The sequence below is a fragment of the Kogia breviceps genome, chromosome 14 (genome assembly GCF_026419965.1).
Source record: "Kogia breviceps isolate mKogBre1 chromosome 14, mKogBre1 haplotype 1, whole genome shotgun sequence".
NCBI classification, from domain to species: Eukaryota; Metazoa; Chordata; class Mammalia; order Artiodactyla; family Physeteridae; genus Kogia; species Kogia breviceps.
The window spans coordinates 51234222-51254381 of NC_081323.1; the positions used below are offsets into that span (position 1 = coordinate 51234222).

Below are 20160 nucleotides of genomic sequence, written 5' to 3' on the forward strand. Positions count from 1 at the left end.
CGTTCTGAGAAAAAGGTCCTCTGGTCAAAAGAAGTTAAGAAATGTGCTAACTTTACCTGGCATTCTACCCAACTCCCTGGGCATTAATTACCCTAGTAAAGGCCTGAGAAGTCCTATGGGAAAGATATTTGGTTAATCTTATGTAACCTAGGGACTTCCCTGGTGGTCCAGCAGCTAGGAATCTGCACTCCCACTGCAGGGGGCCCGGGGTTTGATCCCTGGTAGGGGAACTAAGATCCTGCAATCCACGTGGCACTGTCAAAAAAAACATAAAAATAAATAAATAAATAAACCGTGTGTAACCTAGAATTTCTCAGACTTATTTATTCATGCAACCTGTTTTTGGAGAATACCTATGAGCATGACCATGGCTGGAGAAATGCTGGTTTAGTGTGAATGGTTTCTACAGTGCAGTTTTCACTTACAAATCCTACTGAGCATGTGAAAAGCCCCCCAGGACAAAAAAATCATTGGTTGCTGCATAAACAAATGGACAGGACAAGGAAAGGAGGACAGATATAAGAACTCAGAATTATTACTACAATTATTGTCTCATCCTTCAGTGAACATCTACTCAACATCAGCAAATTATCTATTTGGTGTTAAATACAGGGGATATAAAGAGAAATAAGGTAGAGTCCCCTTTCTCCATAAGAGCACTGCCTAAAGGGAAGAGATAGTAAGTACAGAATAACGTGCAAGTACCTAGGAAGAAAGACCTGGGAGAATCACGGAAACTGGACCTTGAATAATAAAAATAATAATAACATTAATAACAATACCTTTATATAGTGTTCGCCACATTGCCAAGTACTATTTTAAGCACTTTACATATATTAACCCACTTAAACATCACAACAATCTTATCAGGTACCTTTAGTACCTGTATTCTACAAATGAGGTCAGTGAAGCCCAGAGAGGTTAAGCAACTTGCCCAAGATCACAAAGCTAGATGCCTAGACTGTTTGTGGAAACAATATGGTTTATGCTGAATACCATTTTCCCCCTGGAAGTCTGGAATTTTGGTAAATGTTAGGCAGAGGGTGTCTATGTGACCAGCTCCTGGTAACAACCTTGGGGACTAGTTCTCTAATGAGTTCCCCCTGTTGACAGCATTTGACATGTGTTGTTACTGTGTGTTGCTGAGGAGTTAAGCACATCCTGCGTGACTCCAGTGGGAGAGGACTCTTGAGAGCTTAGGCCTTGCTTCCTCTGGGGTTCACCCCATGCAGCTTTTCTCTTTGCTGATTCTGCTTGGTATCCTTTCCCTGAAATAAACCTCAGCCACAAGTACAACTATATTCTGAGTCGCGTGAGTCCTCCTAGCAAATTACCAAACCTAGGGGTGGTCGCAGGGACCCTTGACATGTCTCCCCTCAGATGGATGTGGGCTGGGAAGTATACTCAGCATCTAAACCTGCATGGCCTCCCTGTGCTCCTGGCCATCCTCCCATCTCTCTGCCTCAGTTCCAAAGGAAGATAGAACATCAGATGTTTATTTAAAATAAGCCTAGAGCTTCTCAGAAAAATGTGGGATGCAGGTCAGGTGTGTTCCTCCAGCCCCACCTGTCCCATGACTGCATCCGGAGCACCAGCCAGGTAACGCCCACACCCAGCTGCTTGTCTCCAGGAGTCTTAGCAACATACGTGGGCCAACCACATGCTTTCTGGGTGCCTATTCACTCCAGCAGCCTGTGACTCTGTGATTGCTCCATACTGGAATGGTCTGGGATTCTCCTGAGACAATTCCCCAAAGAGGAAACAAAGGCTGATGGTTACAAAGCTTGTAAAAGGAGATGCAGGGCGAATCTTCCATACCCTGCCAGAATCCAAAGTAGCCCCAATTAACATGTGGTGAGTGAAGGGTGATGCACCCCGGACCTCTGATCTTTATTGTCCCCAAGTTCAGGAATCTGCACCAGCCAGGCCCTGGCTCCAGGGGTCTAAGTCATAAAGGTGTGTCTGAGGGAGGAGCTGTCAGACCAAACACTGGTTCCTCACATTGGCTCTGCTCTGCAAACTGCCAAGGTCCCCAAGTACTAAGCCAGGGTTCTCTGAGAAATGGGGGTGGTGAGCTGGGGGTGGAGAGCTGGGTGGGGGAGCGTTGATGGCCTTTTTGTGCTACAAGTCATAGTTTTTGTTGCTGCCACACCTTATAAGATATGAGCTGGGGGAAAAAATATGAGGCCTGGCAAGCCCTTCACTGTCAATTCCCCATCATCCAGGGGACTGCCTTTCTCCCTAAAGCTCTAACATTGGCATTATAGACTTTTTCTTTTCATTCTTTCCAGACATACTCCTCCCAGGAAAACAGAACATCAACAATATTGAAAGTAACAACCTATTCAACTACAGATGGGAGAGTTTATGGGGTTGCAAAGGGTACAGAGTGCTGCTCACACAATTCCATACCTGTATGTGGAGGTAGGTACCTGATTTTCCTATACAACCGTGAAGACCATCTGAGTCTTTGTAAGATGTAGTCTTTTTATTTATTTATTTATTTATTTTTTAGAGAATCCTTAAGTCTTCATTCTTTGAAGACTATGCTAGCCTTGCCTAATCTGGGTTTTCCTTTTGGCAGTTTACTAAGGAATCTCTATTTTCTTCTTAGTTTTACCCAAATTCTATTTCCCCCCAAACTAGACTATTCCTTTTGTGGTCCATTACCTTGCAGAAACAACCAGAGTTCTGAGTTAAGATCCAAAAGGGCTTGGCTTCAAATGCCACCAGTGGACTTTGGACAGGTTCCATAATCTCGCTGGGCCTCATTTTTCTCACCTGTAAAATAGAAGCAAATATAATAATCCATGTGACAGGTTTAGCTATGCGCCCTCTGCATAGCAAACCTGGAATAAAAGGTGGCTGTTGCCACAGCGAAGACTTTCTCCAAGTCTCCTTAAACTCAGGTTTTAGAGGGCCCCCCATGCAGATAAAAGTATTGACCTTTTTTCCATTTTTCCCTCATCTTTTATTAACTCCCTATTTGTTTTCTCTCTTCTTTTCCCTTACGGATTATTCTCTGACATCTGAGTTCCGTGGGCCCTCTGACACCCGGTTCAGCAATCTTTTTCTCAAATCCACTCTTGGTGCTTCCTCCTCACGAGTCTCTTAGTCAATTAGCAGGTGTTTATAGAGCACTTTCCAGACTACAGGCAGCATTTTCACAGCAGATAGGACACATTAAATTTTTCTTCAGTTGAGACACTAAGAATTAATAATTAATTAGAGCTACTAGAAAAAAGTTTTTTTTCCTGATTTAGCTCTGAGTTTTGTATTACCTGTAACAAAGATTTTATGGTTGATTGAGATAGCTAAATAACTACTTTTCTTCTTTCATGAGCCACATGCATTCTAGATGCTTCTTTCCTCCTGAGGGTCTAATAAAGTCCCACCCTTTCTGCTGGAATAACAATGGCCGTACAGCACATTGTCCAGTTGTGTAGGTTTCTGGGATCTGTGGTGGGGGGTGGGAGTGGGGGTGGGGTGTGGGGTGGGGGGTCGGGGGAGTAAGTATGAAATCCCATCATTTATCCAGCCAGAGTAGCTCCAAGGAGAGGCAGAAGAGGGCATTTAAATATCAGATTCAAGACACAGTATAGGTTTAGACATCAGGGAAATGCCAATCAAAACCATGAGATACCATCACACCTACCATTGTAGGATGGCTATAATCTAAAAGACAGATAATAACAAGTGTTGGCAAGGGTGGAGAATTTGGAACCCTCAAACACTGCTGGTGGGAACATAAAATGGTGGAGTTGCTGTGGAAAACAGTTTCTTAAAAGGTTAAACATAGATTTATCATATATATGATCCAGCAATTTCACTCCTAGGTATATATCCAAGAGAAATGAAAACATATGTCCACACAAAAATTGTATGAATAGTCATAGCACCATTATTCAGAATAGCCAAAAACCAGAAATAACCAAGATGTCCATGAACTCATGAATGGATAAATAAGATGTGGTATGTCCATTAGTGGGATGTTATTTGGCAATAAAGAGGAATGAAATACTGGTGGATGCTAAAACATGGATAAACCTTGAAGACGATACGCTACGTGAAAGAAGCCAGTCATCAAAGATCACATATTGTATAACTCCTTTTATATGAAATGTGCAGAACAGGCAAATCTATAGCGCCAGAAGGTAGATTAGTAGTTGCCTAGGGATGAGGAAGGTTGGAGGGAAATGGGAGTGACTGCTCATAGTACAGGATTTCCTTATAGCGTGATGAAAATGTTCTAAAATTGATTGTGGTGATGGTTGCTCAACTTGGTGAAATGCTGAACAAACACTGAACTGTACACTTTAACTGGGTATACTGTATGGTATGTCAATTACATCCCAATAAAATGGTTATACTATAGATAGATAAATAAATAAGCAGGACCGAATCTTATCTTGATAAAAAAGACTAAAGACTGAAGGTCAAAACGTAGTCTGAGTAACTATAATTCCTTAGGCGAACCTAATCATCAGTGCAAAACGGGTGCTACGTGCTACGTGCTGTAAGGAAGGCACTCTGAGAAAACCAAACCTTCAAAACCAGATAAAAGTGGATCATCTAAAAAGATACTTTAATGTCACCTTCCCTTGGCTACTTTAAATTATATCCAGATTGCTCAGGATAGTAATTATGAGGTAAAAGCTAAACCTATATGCAATTCTACATGGCAAACAAACCAAGTAAAGATGTTATTGGCCATTGCGTATTCCACGCCATCGAACAACTCCCAGGTTACTCTAGGCCCTGCCTGGGAGTTGTTTGTCATGTCTGATTTAGCGCTCTGCCTGTTACATGGCAGCCAAATCAGCTTTGCCATCTGCTTCAGAGTCTCAGCTCACCTCTTACCATGAGTAGCAAAAGTAAAAGATGTTGTTCCTATATCCAGTAATAACCCAAAGTATAGTAATTATATAAGATATAAAAATATTTTTTATTTATTAATTATTATTTTTAGCATCTTTATTTGAGTATAATTGTTTTACAATAGTGTGTTAGTTTCTCCTTTACAACAAAGTGAATCAGTTATACATATACATATGTTCCCATATCTCTTCCTTCTTGCATCACCCTCCCTCCCACCCTCCCTAAAATATAATAAATAAGGCCCTACTGACAATGGCAACGAGGAACACAAAATGTGTGATATCAATATACAGGAACTATAAAATTCTACTGAAGAACAAAAAAGATATGAATAAAAGGAACAATATTCCATGTACCAGGATGGGAAGGCTTGGTATTGAAAAGAAATCAATCCCCTTCAAATTATTCCATAGGTTCAATAAAATTCCAGTGAAATTTGTAGTGGAAGCAAGCGTGTGTGAGAATGTGTATGTGTATGCATTAGTGGGCATGTGTATAGTGCGTTTAAACAAGTACTTTTGCAGGGGGTGGGGCACAATTTGGACAACTTGATTCTCAGGTTTCTTGGATGAGACTATAGCCAAGAGTTTTTTAAAAATAGGAACAATGAGGGTGGAATAAAGCAACATCTATAGAATTAGAGGAACAGAAGAGAGTTCAGAAATAGACCCTTATATTTATAAGAAATTTGTAAATGATGTTGGGACAGCTGGCCAGTTTGAGAGGCCACGGCTGGCCTGCTGCTTGTGCGGCTCTAGGCTGGAAAGCTTCTCCACTGCAGGGAAAGCCCTCATGTCAAACTGAAAAGTCCTAGGTCTGTGACACAGCTTATGTGAGAACAAGAATCCAGACATCAGGACATCTAGACTTGGAGTCTAAATTGGCAGGTACAGAGTAGTTACACTGCTGTGTAGGGTAGGGTTGGGAGCTACTGTATTAATAACATGACTTCCCACTATATTGGGAATAAAAACTCGAGCAGAGGAGATACAAAAGGTTCCCCTAATCCTAACCTCTTCCACCCTATGTGAGCCTCAGAGAGAGAAGGTGGGTCGTGAGGAACTGTGAAAACTTTCCATCAAGGTACCCTTCACCCAAGTTAAGTAATCGCTTGCCCTCACTGACTCCATGTCTGAATGTCTAATTTCCGCTGACCCAGAAACTAATGGGGGCCTTGGCCTCTTACAAGTCTCCATTTGGAAAAGTGCAAAATCGATCTCTCCCTTAATCTGTTCACCAAAATTAATTCCAAATAAATTAACCTTCTGATGCGACAATTCAACTTCTAGGAATCTCAACTATTGCAGTGCTCATAAAAAGTATATCAAGACATATGTAAAAGAATATTCATTACAGCAATGCTTGTACTGGCCAAAAGAGTAGAAAATAGTAGTCATGATAATAGGTAATAGATATTGAGGACTCACTGTGAGTCTGGCTTTTCTTGAAGTCTTTACACTGAGGCCCTCATCTGACACGCACTGCACACCACCAGAGAAGTGGTATTATCAGTTCCATTTTACAGACAGGGAACTGGTGGCACCAAAATGTGGTCACATAGCTGGTTTGACTTAGATATCTGGCTCCAAAGCTCACTCTCTTAAGCAGTACTCTTCACTGCCTTAACGCAAACGTTCATGACTCATTCACTCATTCGTTCATTGGAAAATCTTTATTGAGCACTGCCGTGCTAAGCACTGGAGACAGGGAACAAGAGTAAATATGGTCCCTACCCTCATTGAGCTTTCAGTCTAGTGGGGGGACAAAGACATACAAAAGCATGCCTAACTATAAACTATGAGTGCAAGAAAGACGGATATACAGTGTTTTGCTAGGAGGCCATGTAATAGGTCACATGATGAACCCAGGGTGCAGGGAAGGCTTCCCTGAGGAAATCACATCAGAGCTGAGATCTGATGGGGGAGTAGGTTGGGGCAGGTAGGGATGTGTGTGTGTGTGTGTGTGTGTGTGTGTGTGTGTGTGTGTGTGTGTGTGCAGAGAACAACCTGTGTAATGATCCTGTGGCAGAGGGAGTGCGGTGTAAACACTTATACCAGTAACTATAAGCGCTATTTTAGGGCCCTGGCTTCTGAGAAACTTACACATGTCATCCTGTTTGCAACCTCCCAGCCATGGAATGCTGGCGCTTGGTAGGGTGGAGGGTGATGGCAGTTCTGTCTGGGTCTGGAGTGTATGCCTCTAGGGCTTGGGAGGGAAGGAGGTGCAGATAATTCCAGTTGCTGGACTGGAGCTTAGTATGCTTCACATGCAAGCAGCACCTTTGGTGATACACATCTACAGGAGAGAATGAGTCTAATCTGGTCTAGAGGGAGGCCACTCCTTCTCCAGAAAGGAGAGACAAATTCAGATGGATACAAAGGACCAGAGACAAACTCATTTTCAAAGGCACTATGCGGAGGGCACAGCTGGGAGGTCCTGGCTGCTTCCTGGAGTCAGATACAGTGTGCATCTGCTCTCCACTGAAAAGCAAGTTTCCACAAGCACATAGCAGGGGTAAAGCACAGGCTTGCATGCTGAGGGCAATAGAACAAAATACTGTACTTACATACCTCATAGGGCCTCAAATCATTTTTGAAATAAGCAGCAGTATAAATAAATATAACAGAAAAAGCAAGGCATATACACATAAAAAGATCAAATTCTACATAAAATATATTATGAATATAACCATATAAAACAAGCCAACCAAAATACTATAAACAGTAAAAGGACTGGGAAGAAATATTCTTTAAAAAGAGTGTAAATTATGTTTTTCCTCTCAAATGTGAAATCATGTAAGGGTTTTCCCACTATTTTGTATTTCCTAAAGTTCTAAAATAAATACACTACATTTCTGATGGCAAAATAGTAAACTTTATTTAAATCCATTAATTAATGCACTCAATAGATCCTCACTGAGCACCTCTTGCACCAGGCATGGTTCTAGAAGCTGCGATTCAACAGTGTGTGTGTTTGAAATCGTGAGGATCAGGAAGGACAGCATGGCTGAGGCAGAAGGAAGGAAGGAGGAGGGAGGAGTGGGGGTGGGGGGTTAGGGGGGAGGGGATTACAGGCCCTTTAGAACATGAAAAGATTTTGGATTTTATTCTAAATGGGTTTAAACAAAACACTAAGCGAGAGTAAAATGCCCTTGCAGGAGAGAGGGCAAAACAGTAATATAACTGCCCGGTTCAGATGTCATGGTGAGGAAGGCAAGGACACTGGGCAGGAGAGTGAGGAAGGCTTCACAGGTGGAGTAATCAGCAAGCTGGGCAAGAAGGAAGGTAGGATTCACACCAACAGATAAGGCCACGCTGGGTGGAGGACACCTATTTTGTCACAGCCCTTTAACAAAATCAAAAACAAAATAAGAATTAAATAAATATTGCGAATAAATATTTTCAAGGAAGGAAGCTCTGTGTTAATAATGGACAACTAGACCTTTTATTGGAGATAAAAAATATGCCAAAAATGATGGCAGGAAATTTGCAAGATGTTTGATATAATTGTGTCCATAAGAACTCAAAGTATGTTAAACCTCCTGGCTCTTATGAAATAGTCACATTAGGGAGGAAAAAGAAATTCTACTTAGAGGGCAGCCCAGAACCTTTGTGAACCTATGGAACAATGAGGAAGAACTTTCCATTCCTTTCCCCCCCACCCCCTTCTTGGCACCTGCTAAAAGGGACCTGTCCAGCCATCAAACACAGGCTTGTAATTGAACATGACACAACCATTAGCCATGTGTTCTGAAAAGGCTAGTGGGGCTTTCCTCTCAAAGTCATCATGCAAGGGTACAATTTCAGAGCACTTCAGAGCCAGGTAAAGTGCCAGGCACAATACCAGGTCACCTGTGAGGGTCACTCAACAAGCAATTACTGCACAAGGAGCAAGGGAAGAAGGAAAGTGGGGAGGAGGCCAGGGTGCTCGTACAAGAAGTAACTGAAGAGTTCTTGTTTTATGTCCCCCCACCAAATGGAAGGCGCCCTAGGCCCAGCATTTCTAACTCCCAACTGAGCCACAGACGGCAGCCCAGGTAAGCTCACTCCTTCCTCAGATCTAGCAAGAATCCCTCTATCAGCACTTGGGGAGCCCAGCAGTACTAGCAAGTGGAACAGATTGGGAGCCCTGCTGAACAAAAAGTGCAGCTGGGGGAAGTGCTCCACTTCTCCACTGGGCCTCAGACTTCTTCTAAGCCCATCAAGGGGATACTGTGGTGGTGGGTGGTACTGGCAGGAGGGACTCTAACACCACAGGCAGCCTGGCCCAGTAAGCATCTTTGTCCCCATGGGCTTGAAACTCCATTCCCCCACCCAAATATGGGGGTAGCCAGGTGATATTGACATGAGGGATTCTGCCATAGCAAGTGCCTGGCCTAAGAAGCCTCTTTGTCCCCATGGGCCTTGTCCCCTCCCCAGCTGAGAGACACCCTGCGGCCCCAATCTGGGGAAACCCCTTCCTCCCCCATAGGCAGCACCAGCAGAGGCCTATGGGAACAGCATCAGATAAACCAAGCAGACCCAAATAACACTGCAAAGGCTCTGAAAATTAAACTGCCAATGAAACCACAGCCCACCAAAGTAGACCAGGACCTGTGTGCTAAACCTAAGCACAGTAAATGCCTGCTAAAATAAAAAAATTTAAATAGGACCTCAAGTATGCTACTCAAGTATCCTAACATAATAGACAATATGTCCAGAAAACAATTTTTTTTTAAATCCATTACACCAAGGACCAAGAAAATCACAACTTGCATGAGAAGTCAACTGATACCAATCAAGATAAATTAATGTTGGAATTACCTGATGAGAATTTTAAAGCAGCTGTCATAAAAATGCTTCAACAACTAATTACAAATCTTCTTGAAACAAATGAAACAGAAATTCTCAGCAAAAAAAGAAATCGTAAAAAAGAACCAATGAAAATGCAAAAACCAACTGAAAAATACAATTAGAAAAATAAAAATCTTGCTGGCTGGTCTCAATATTAGAGAGGAGAAGACAGGATAGAATCAGTGAATTGAGGACAGACCAAAAGAATTTAAGCAGTTGAACAGAGAAAAAACAGACAGAAAAAAAAAAAAAAAATGAACAGAGCCTCAGGCTCTGGCTGGATAATAACAAAAAAGCCAACATTAATCACTGGAGTCCCAGAAAGAGAGGAGTTAAAAGAGTATCCAAAAAAATAATAGCTGAAAACAAAAATTTTTCCATATTTTATAGACACAACCTACAGATTCAAGAAGCTAAGTGAATCCAGAGGATAAATTTAAAGAAATCTACGCTAAGACACATGATAATTAAACTTTTAAGAACTAAAGACAAACAAACACAAAATTTTGAATGCAGCCAGGGAGAACAACACAGTACCTATAGGGGAACACCAATTTGAATGACAAATTTCTCATCGGAATCCACGGATGCCAGCTGAAAATTGCACCACATTTTTTCAAGTGCTAAAGGAGAAGCTGTCAACAGTGAATTCTATGTCCAGCAAAATTATCCTTCATGAAGAAAGGGGAAATAAAGTCATCCTCAGTCAAAGAAAAGATAAAAGAATTTGACACTGGCAGACCTACCTTAAAGACTGCTATAGGACGTTCTTCAAGTAGAAATGAAATGATAAAAGAAAGAATCTTGGAGTATCAGGAAAGAAGAAGGAAGAATGGATAAAACAGATATATGGTTACATACAATAGCATATTCTCTTCATGACATTTATAAGGATATTTGATGATTGAAACAAATATAAGACACTATCTGATACCCATGTACACGGTATTTAAAAACAGGGAAAGTAAAGGGACCTAAATGAAAGTAAGGTTTCCACACTTTACTTGAAGTGATAAAGTCACATATGCATAATGTAACACCGACAGTAAGCACTAAGAAAACTATATCAAGAGATACACTCAAAAACACAATAAATAAATCAAGATGAAATTCTAAAAAATGTTCAAGAAACTCACAGGAAGTCAAGAAAAGAGAAACAGAGAAATGATAATCAGAGGAATCAAATAGAAAATGAATAATAAAATGGAAGACCAAAGCTCTAACATATCGATAATTATCTTACACATAAATGGTCTAAACACATCAATCAAAAGACAGAAATCAGCAGAACGGATTTTTTTTAATGATAAAAATATATGCTGCTTACAAAAATCTCACTTCATATTCAAAACATAGGTAGTTTAACCATAGGTAGAATGTAAAAAGATACACCATGCAAACATTAAAAATAAAAAAAAAGCGGGAGTAGCTATATTAATATCTGATAAGATAGACTTTTGAGCAAAGAACATCACTAAAAAGAGAGACATTACATACTGATAAAAGAATCAATCCACCAAGACATAACAACCCTAAATGTCTATGCACCAAACAACAGGGCATCAAGATACAAGAAGCAAAAACTGAGAGAGCTGAAAGAAACAGAAAAATCCACAGTTACAGTTGAGGACTTTAACACCCTTTCTCAGCAACTAACACAACTACTAGACAGAAGATTAGCAAAGATATTTAAGAGCTGACTAACACAATGCTGATTTTAGGATACAATTTCTATCCTCTGGAAGAACTGCTTCTACCTCAAAAGGATTCATACTTTGAGAAAAGCCCTTGAGGAAATCACCATATCCCTGCCTCCTGAGAGCACAGACAAGCAGTATGGACCACATTTCAGAATCAGCACAGAAACTTCATATGGACAACTGGTCAGAAGGAGATAAGCATCATACATAGATCATTAAGGTTGCAAGAAGTTGTACAGGTCATTTATACCAGCTCTGGCCCCAGGCAGTACTTCTTTCCACAGTATTTCCTCCACCAAATAATCTAGCTCAGTGATGTCCAACTATGGGGCAAGAGAAAGGGACTCACTCTTTTTAGAAGCTCTTATAATTCATGCTCAGTATTAGGAAAAAAGAGTTGAGACCACAGAAGTTCTTACTCATGAAATGAGTACTCTCTTTCAATCATCAGCAGTCCCAATTAGTACAAAGTCTTGAGAAGATAATATAAATGTAAGTGTACATGCATATATAAGCATTAAAATTAATAAAATAAAATATACCATTAATAGGGATTATCTCTAGCACTATAGTACCTTTTATTTTTGGCACTTTTGTTTTCCTCATAATCTTGTCGGCCTAAATAAAGAGCCAAGCTCAAAGTTGTCAAAAAGATGAGCTCTTGCAGGTATAGCAGAGGAAATGCAATTCAGGACACAGACAACCTGTGTTGTCTGTAGCAAGCTACAGGTGCTGAGGGTTGGGGGCAGGAAAGCAAAGAAAGGAGAGTTCACTTAGAGTCAGTTACAAAACAGAGACCAGCTTGAAGATTCCCTGAGCAGACAGAACCAGTACAACCATACAAAGCTCAGTTCAGCTTGTTTTTTGAGACCAACCCGACCTGGGTCGTGATTCACGCCTCTGGAAACCATAAGCAAAACTTCCCATGGCTGATATGAGGCAACCCCTGACCAAGTGCCTGTCATTTAAGAAAATGCCAATATTATCAATTTTCTGTAATCAGGCATTTACAGGAAATCAGTCTCTCGGTCCTTAGGTTTTGTTTTCCTGAGGGCACATGTGTGAGATTTTACATTTTATATCCTCTGGCTCCATTTTAGATTGAAATTCTTTAACAGTTTACAAAATGTTTCCTTCGTAATCACAAAATGCTCAAGTTAAGTTTTGATTTTGACAAGAACTTTACCTTTATCATCACGGCTGTCAGCCCACCTCTTGCTGTCCCTTTCCTCACACCATCAACGACCCTGTCCCTATGGTTCTCAAAGTCTGACTTGCACCTCCCTCCTTTTGTATTACTTTCGTTCTAACACAAACCAAAATCCTCTTTTCTTTTTTCTCTTCAGCAGGCCAAGAAAAGGTGGCCTTTTCCAACTTCAACTGAGAGAATTAAAAGGAAAACAATCACAGAAAAGACTAGTAGGAACAAAACAGTTATGGCAAGCACTGTTGGTCTGCTCACTCAGCATGCTATCCACACCTGTGCTACCTGGTCAACGTGCGCTAATGAGCCCTGAAGGGTGGCTGGTCCAAAATGAGATGTGCTAAATACACCAGGTTTGGAAGACTTCATACAAAAAAAAAAAAAAAAAAAAAAAAAAAAAGTCCAAATTCTCTCATTAATAATTTGTATATTGATTACATGCTAAAATGATTTGGGGACATAGTGAATTGAATAAAACATATTTTAAACATTCATTTCAGCTGGGGTTTTTTTAACACCTTTTAAAAAGTGTGCTACTGGATCATTTAAAATTACATACCTGGCTCGAGTTCGAGTTCCACTGGGCAGCACTGCCCTACCCCTGTCTCCCTCATCTGCCCTTACAGGAAAGGCTGCAAAGCGAAACACTCATCTTCCAGCTTCTCTCTCGTGTCGGAGGAGTCGTGGGACATGGTTTTGGCCAAGGGGGGCTGCTGGGGTTGGGGGAGGATGGGGTTCTGAGAAAGCTTTTGCTTTCCTGGTAAAAAGAGACAGACCCAGCTGGCTCTGCCCTTTTACTTCCTATTCCATTTCTTGCTGCTTCGAATGAAGGTTGGACGCCAGGAACAAGGGCGGATGATTTGTGGCCACGAGAAAACGCCAACCCACTGAATAAGAGGGAGAGAGGCCCCGTGGGCCCGAGTCCTGAGATCAGGACCCATGTCTTTCGTCCCCAAGCCCTGCTTTTTATTGTTAAAGACACCTGAGGTGGTGTTACTTGTCCATGTTCCCAGCCGATAGCGAAGCTTCCACAGGACGGCCCTCTGCCTGCGGCCGGCCTGAGGGTAGGCTCCGTGGCCGTGTCAGCCTCCGGCCGCAACCCACTCTCTTCTCCCTCGACTCCCCTCCGGCGAGGCCCCCACCTTATCTCAGGCCCATATGGGAACAAGCTCATCTCCTTCTAGGTCGAGACCTCAAAAAAACCCAGTTGAAAATTTTAGAGCCCCAAGGCTGTGCCAACTCTCGGACTGGGGACACACATCAGTTAGATGCTGGCACAGCTGTGGTGACAGGTATGCAGACCTCACTTCAGGCTCACACGCCTTGCATCCAGGGGGAAGCGGTCAAACCAACGAGGGCATTAGGATTATGCTGTAATTCATGAATAATACTTTAAAAAAAATGAAAACCATAAACTACATATAATTGGAACCAGCAAGCGCAGTAGCAGGAAGCATACTCTCAGAGGAAACACTCAAGCCCCACTGACTCGTCTCCAGGCCAACATCCCAGTTCTCTGGGCTGTCCCTGGTCAGGGTGCGGTGTTCAGTGCCCTGGCCTCCTGAATGTACTGTGTTTTCCCTGATTCTCCTTCAAGTATGCCACTGGGAGAAAAGAAAAGCCCACTTGCTAATCTGCACACCAGAGCTCTTCACAGCACCAGCCATCCAAGCATCAGAATGCACCGCAGGCGGCCTGCTGCCTCTGGTCACAGCCGCTGGACCTGAAGTGAGGCCAACAGAAGTGACAGTGTGTCGCCACTAACAGCCACCAGGAGGCCTCAGCACTGGGGATCAGTTGACCCAGCTTCTAGATCCAGCTTGTGTGCCCTCAGGAAAATCACAATTATGGGAAAAAAACCTGTTAACACCCACTTCTGGTCTCAGACCTTCTAACATCACTCCTCTTCCACCATGAGAGCAGCTGAATAGGCAAACTGTGACCAACGTCTGTTGTCGCCCCTCCTCTTCAGTAAATGGCACCTTTCACCCAGGTGCTCAGGCCCAAGCCTTGGAGTCATTCGTGATTCCTCGTTCTCTCCCACCAGACACGGAATGATTAGCAGAACTTTTTAGCTCTACCTTCCCAAATGCATCCCAAATCCAGTGGCTCTCACCTTTTCTCTCTACCACCCCAGTCCAAGCTATCGTCACCGCACACCTGGGCTCTTGGAAAAGCCTCCTAACTGGTCTCCTCCCGAAAATCTATTCACTCCCCAGTCACCGGAATGGTCCTATCCATCAGGCGATGTCACCCCACTACTCTCACTCCTCCAATGTCTTCCTGTCTCCCTTAGAATGAAAATCTAAAGTCCTTTCCATACTCTCTAGGGTCCTAGAGCAGACCCCACCCCTCCCTGCTCCCTCCACTGGCTCCATCATTCCCTCCTCACCAGCCACTCTGGTCTCCCACCTCAGCGACTTCGCACAGCCACCCCTCTGCTCAGAACATTCTTCCGCCATTTATCAGTCTTCACTTCCTTCAGGTCTCTGCTCACAATTCCTCTCCTCTCCATGGCACATATTTTATTGTCTGTCTCCTCCCACTAGAATATAAGCCACTTGATGGCAGGAGCTTCTTCTGTTCACTGCTGGGTCCCCAACAGCCTCATAGAGAGTCTGGGAATGAGGTGAATGAAGAGCTAAATGCATAAATATTTTGCCCAAAGCCTCTGTCTGATGACTGGGCTGACTTGCTACTAAAGGTTCTACCGCATGATGAAAGGAGACGTGTTCCTCAATGTTCCAAAGATGTCACAGAGCTTACTCTCGTTGAATCAGAGGTAGGATTCCCCAAACTCTGCCTGTTTGGGTAGTTCTTCTCCCCAAAATAGCAGCTCCTGGTGGGGGGAAGGGGCCCTTTGAATCCCCAAACCCCCACAGAACAGTATTAAAAGCACTAGGTTAGGGGATTCCTAAAGTGAGAGGATCAGGAACAGAAAGACCTTCACTGGGGCTGCTGCACTGCTCTGAAAGCGGCCACAGAGGTAGAAAGCAGGAACCTGATGCCATGTGATGTTGTCCTGGTAAACGGGGGCGCGTGCAGCTGAAGGGCTGCAGCGATAAACTCTCATTGAGCCCTGCTGTCTCAGGAGTGCAATGTCAAGCAATCCACTAAGGGATGAGGAAATTACATCAAGGAAGCCAGCTCACCCTTGGGGAGATGAGAACACAGGGCCTGACGTCAGCATGACACCAGACTCTTAGCAGAGCCTACGTCACAGAAATAATGCTCTTGTCAACCTCATTATGAACATATGTTCAACAAATGTTAACTGCTAGTAGTCAGAGCAATGTGAAATCGACTGTTACTAAAGTTTTCTGTGTGGATTCGCTCATTCATTCCACAAACATTTGCTAGGCCCCTACTACATGCTAGGCAATAAGGAGAGGAAAAAGGCTATAAAAGATTGTCCTGCCTTTTGTAAGATAACAATATAATAACAATGATGATGGTGATGAAAAGAGCAGCTAACATTTTTTGAGGATTTGCTCTGTACCAGGTACTGTTGGACCCTTTAAGTGCAGTATCTCATATGGGTATCACTATCCTTGTTTCAAATAGACATTTCTCCAAAGAAGATATACAGATTGCCAACAAACACATGAAAGAATGCTCAACATCATTAATCATTAGAGAAATGCAAATCAAAACTACAATGAGATATCATCTCACACCGGTCAGAATGGCCATCATCAAAAAATCTAAAAACAATAAATGCTGGAGAAGGTGTGGAGAAAAGGGAACACTCCTGCACTGTTGGTGGGAATGTAAATTAATACAGCCACTATGGAGAACAGTATGAAGGTTCCTTAAAAAACTACAAATAGAACTACCATACGACCCAGCAATCCCACTACTGGGCATATACCCTGAGAAAACCATAATTCAAAAAGACACAAGCACCCCGATGTTCATTGCAGCTCTATTTACAATAGCCAGGACATGGAAGCAACCTAAGTGTCCATCAACAGATGAATGGATGGATAAAGAAGATGTGGCACATATATACAATGGAATATTACTCAGCCATAAAAAGAAACGAAATTGAGTTATTTGTAGTGAGGTGGATGGACCTGGAGTCTGTCATACAGAGTGAAGTAAGCCAGAAGGAGAAAAACAAATACTGTATGCTAACACATATATATGGAATCCAAGAAAAAAAAAATGTCATAAAGAGCCTAGGGGTAGGACGGGAATAAAACACAGACCTACTAGAGCATGGACTTGAGGATATGGGGAGGGGGAAGGGTAAGCTGTGATGAAGTGAGAGAGTGGCATGGACATATATACACTACCAAACGTAGGGTGGATAGCTAGTGGGAAGCAGCCACATGGCACAGGGAGATCAGCTAGGTGGTTTGTGACCACCTAGAGGGGTGGGAGGGAGGGAGACGCAAGAGGGAAGAGATATGGGGATATATGTATATGTATAACTGGTTCACTTTGTTTTAAAGCAGAAACTAACACACCATTGTAAAGCAATTATACTCCAATGAAGATGTTAAAAAAAAAAAAAAAAGATGAGGAAATTGAGGCTCAGAGACTTATCCAAGGTCACACAGGGCTCAAATCCCCTCTGACTTTCAAAGCCAATTCTCTGTGACCTCCATGAAACATGGCTTATTTACCATTTGACCTAGTGGGTTAACATTTAAGGTGAGTTAAGGGAGGATTTCTGAAAACAAAAGAAGAAAAATACTATTACCAGATGCTCCTGCTCCAGCTGGCAAAGAAGGTCAGCCCAGGAGTCCAAGTCTGGGAATCTGTAGCAGTGGCCAGATTAGAGTCGTGGGCAGGAATGCATTTAGCAGCACAGCTCCCAACAGAGATGGGGGATGGGGGTCTCATGTCCTAGACTTTTTATTGGGTGGAGGGATGGAACCATCCTCATTTTACCCCAAACTTCTTGGCATTTCTATTAGAATTACAAAGTATAAATTGAGAAATTTACTCCCCTTCCTCACAATGCCCACAGTATCTCATCTGTAACTTCCTCACAGCACTTGCTACTTTCTATTCTACTGTTCTAGAGACTCGCTGACACACAGTGCTAATTTTTACTGAATATATTACTAGGAAAGGCTAAACGTGTAAATAATACCAGGTGCCCGTGTTGAAAGAGCCCCAAAGATAAATGAGGAAACTGTCAATGATCTGCCCAAGGCCGCACAAAGAACCAGTAGCATAACAAACACCAAAATCCAACTGGTCACAGCCCAGTGATCTTTTAAGGACATCACACTGCCTCTTCTCATCATGTTAAAGGCTGAAAAACTTTGAGAGGGAAAAAGGAGAAATGTGGGCAAATGTATCTGTAATCTAGCCAGAAGCTAAAAATCATTGTGGTAGCAGGACAAACAGATTCCTATTTATAAGCAACCACGGGTGAACAGATGATTATAGTGATAACAATACTATAATCATGGTAATAATGGAGAGTATTTATATAGCACGTACTATGTGCCTGGCACTATTCTAGGGACTTGACAAATATTCACTCTTACAATCCTCACAACTGTGTTAGGTGGGTACTATTACTGTCTGCATTTTTTCAATGAGGTAAGGTTAAGTACAGAGAGTAACTTACCCAAGGTCACCGAATAAGTAGCATTTGCCGAGCACTTGCCGTGTGCCAGAAACTGAGTCCAGAAACTGTACAAGTCCCATTATCTCGTTTAACACTCAAAGCAACCCTAAGATAATTACTATCATTACCACCACTTGCAGATGAAGATCGTGGGGCTGGGGAGGGTAACCAGTCCTATCAGTCTCAGCTCAGAGCGCGTGCTTTTAACCACGTAGGTAAGCCGCAGCGTGCAGGGCGGGAGAGCTGATAAAGCCTGGGCGCGAGGGGGACCCAGAGCTGGGCGGAGACCTGTTCGCTCCAGAAACGGAGCGTCACCATGGAATCTTCAACCTGGTCCGCGCCGGGGTCAGATCTGAGTGTGAGGAGGACCATCGGCCTCTCCAGATCTCCGCGCCTCAACCCGGAGATTTCTGCGCCGGGATGTTCGGCGCACGGAAAGCCGCTATTGCCCACTAACGCCGGCCCGACCCGGAGCCCATGCCCCGCCCATATAGGTCCTCCCGGGGTACGCGGCCTGAAGCAGAGAGCGCACCGTTGCCTGGCCCCGGTCCCGTCCCGCTCGCAGCCCGGACCACCACACCCGGACTTCCAACCCCGCCCCCCGCCGCTGCCCGTACCCAGAGAAAAAGGACCTCGACTTCCCTGAAGTTTCTGCACTCTTCTCTTCGCCCTCACTTCCCTTCCCACACCTCCTGTCTGTCACTCTCCGTCCCTTTCCCTGGGACGCCAGGCCACTGCCCAGCTGCCTACCCGGGACTCCGCGGAGGCCCGCAGCCTTCTACCCCGAGTTGCCACAGTGATGCGGCGCAGCCAGGAAGAGCCGGAAGAGGCGGGGTCCCGGGGCCGTAGGCGCGCGCCCAGGACCGGAAAGTTGGCCGAGCGCCCTCGGGTTGCCATGGTGATGCGGGGCAAGGGAGAGGAGTCGGTAGGGGCTGGGTCCGGTGGGGGCCTGCGAGCACCCCGGATCTGGAGGCGGAAGTCCGGATTCCTCCACCCCGGTACAGGCACTCTCGTCTCCCGGTAGTCGGGGGAGCTCCTTGCGGCTCCCGCCGCCGGGCTGCAGTCACTGCTCTGCAAGAAGAGCGGGAGTTGAGGGACGCAGAGACTTCCTGGCTCTCCGGATTGCAGGAGTGGTTGGGACGAAGCCTCTCAGCTCCGGTGCTCCTTTTCCCTCCATCAGTGCGGGGTAGCCCCCGTTTGCCATGGTGATGCGGGCAGCGGAGGTGCTTCGGGTCACAAGTGACTCGAGGTCAGTTCCCCGCTTCCCCCACTTCCCTGCTATGGGTAGTAGACGGCGACCACAGCCGCAGCAAGACCCAGGACTGTGAGGTGGAGAGCTGCTTTGGGGAATGGACACGCTTCTCGGGGCCTCTTGGCTTCTCATCGCGGGGTGAGGGTGCAAGAGGGTGAACTGATGATGCCTGTCGCTGCGGGACTGCCTGACCTTTTAGAGGCCGCCCAGTTTTCAGTGGCATGACTGTGCCATGAAAGTATTAACCAGTCCCCTATTGGAAGACATTTTTATTCCAGTCTTTTATTACTGCAAACAATGCTGTAGTAATAGCTTTGAATATACCTCTGTGTACATGTGCAGTTTTCTCTGTAGAATAAATTTCCAAAAGTAAAATTGCTGTGTCAAAAGCCAAATGCAGGGCTTCCCTGGTGGCGCTGTAGTTGAGAGTCCGCCTGCCGATGCAGGGGAAACGGGTTTGGTGCCCCGGTCCGGGAAGATCCCACATGCCGCGGAGCGGCTAGGCCCGTGAGCCGTGGCCGCTGAGCCTGCGTGCCGGAGCCTGTGCTCCACAACGGGAGAGGCCACCACAGTGAGAGGCCCGCGTACCGCAAAAAAAAGAAAGAAAAGCCAAATGCAATTTTCATGGATACGCCCAAATTGCTCTCCAAAGACACTAGCAAATTAACACCCCCAACAAAACTGGAATACAATAATTTTTAATT

General features: G+C 44.1%; 1 long non-coding RNA gene across 1 annotated transcript in view; it reads right to left on the bottom strand.

Moving 5' to 3' along the window:
- Positions 1-19016, bottom strand: part of LOC131741438 (uncharacterized) — a 31417-nt gene extending 12401 nt beyond the window's left edge. The window contains exons 1-3 of the long non-coding RNA XR_010836645.1: positions 18955-19016; positions 17323-17532; positions 2671-2781 (exon numbers count right to left, since the gene is read on the bottom strand). This is a non-coding gene — a long non-coding RNA (uncharacterized lncRNA). The remainder of the gene's footprint in view (positions 1-2670; positions 2782-17322; positions 17533-18954) is intronic.
- Positions 19017-20160: the final 1144 nt, after the last annotated feature.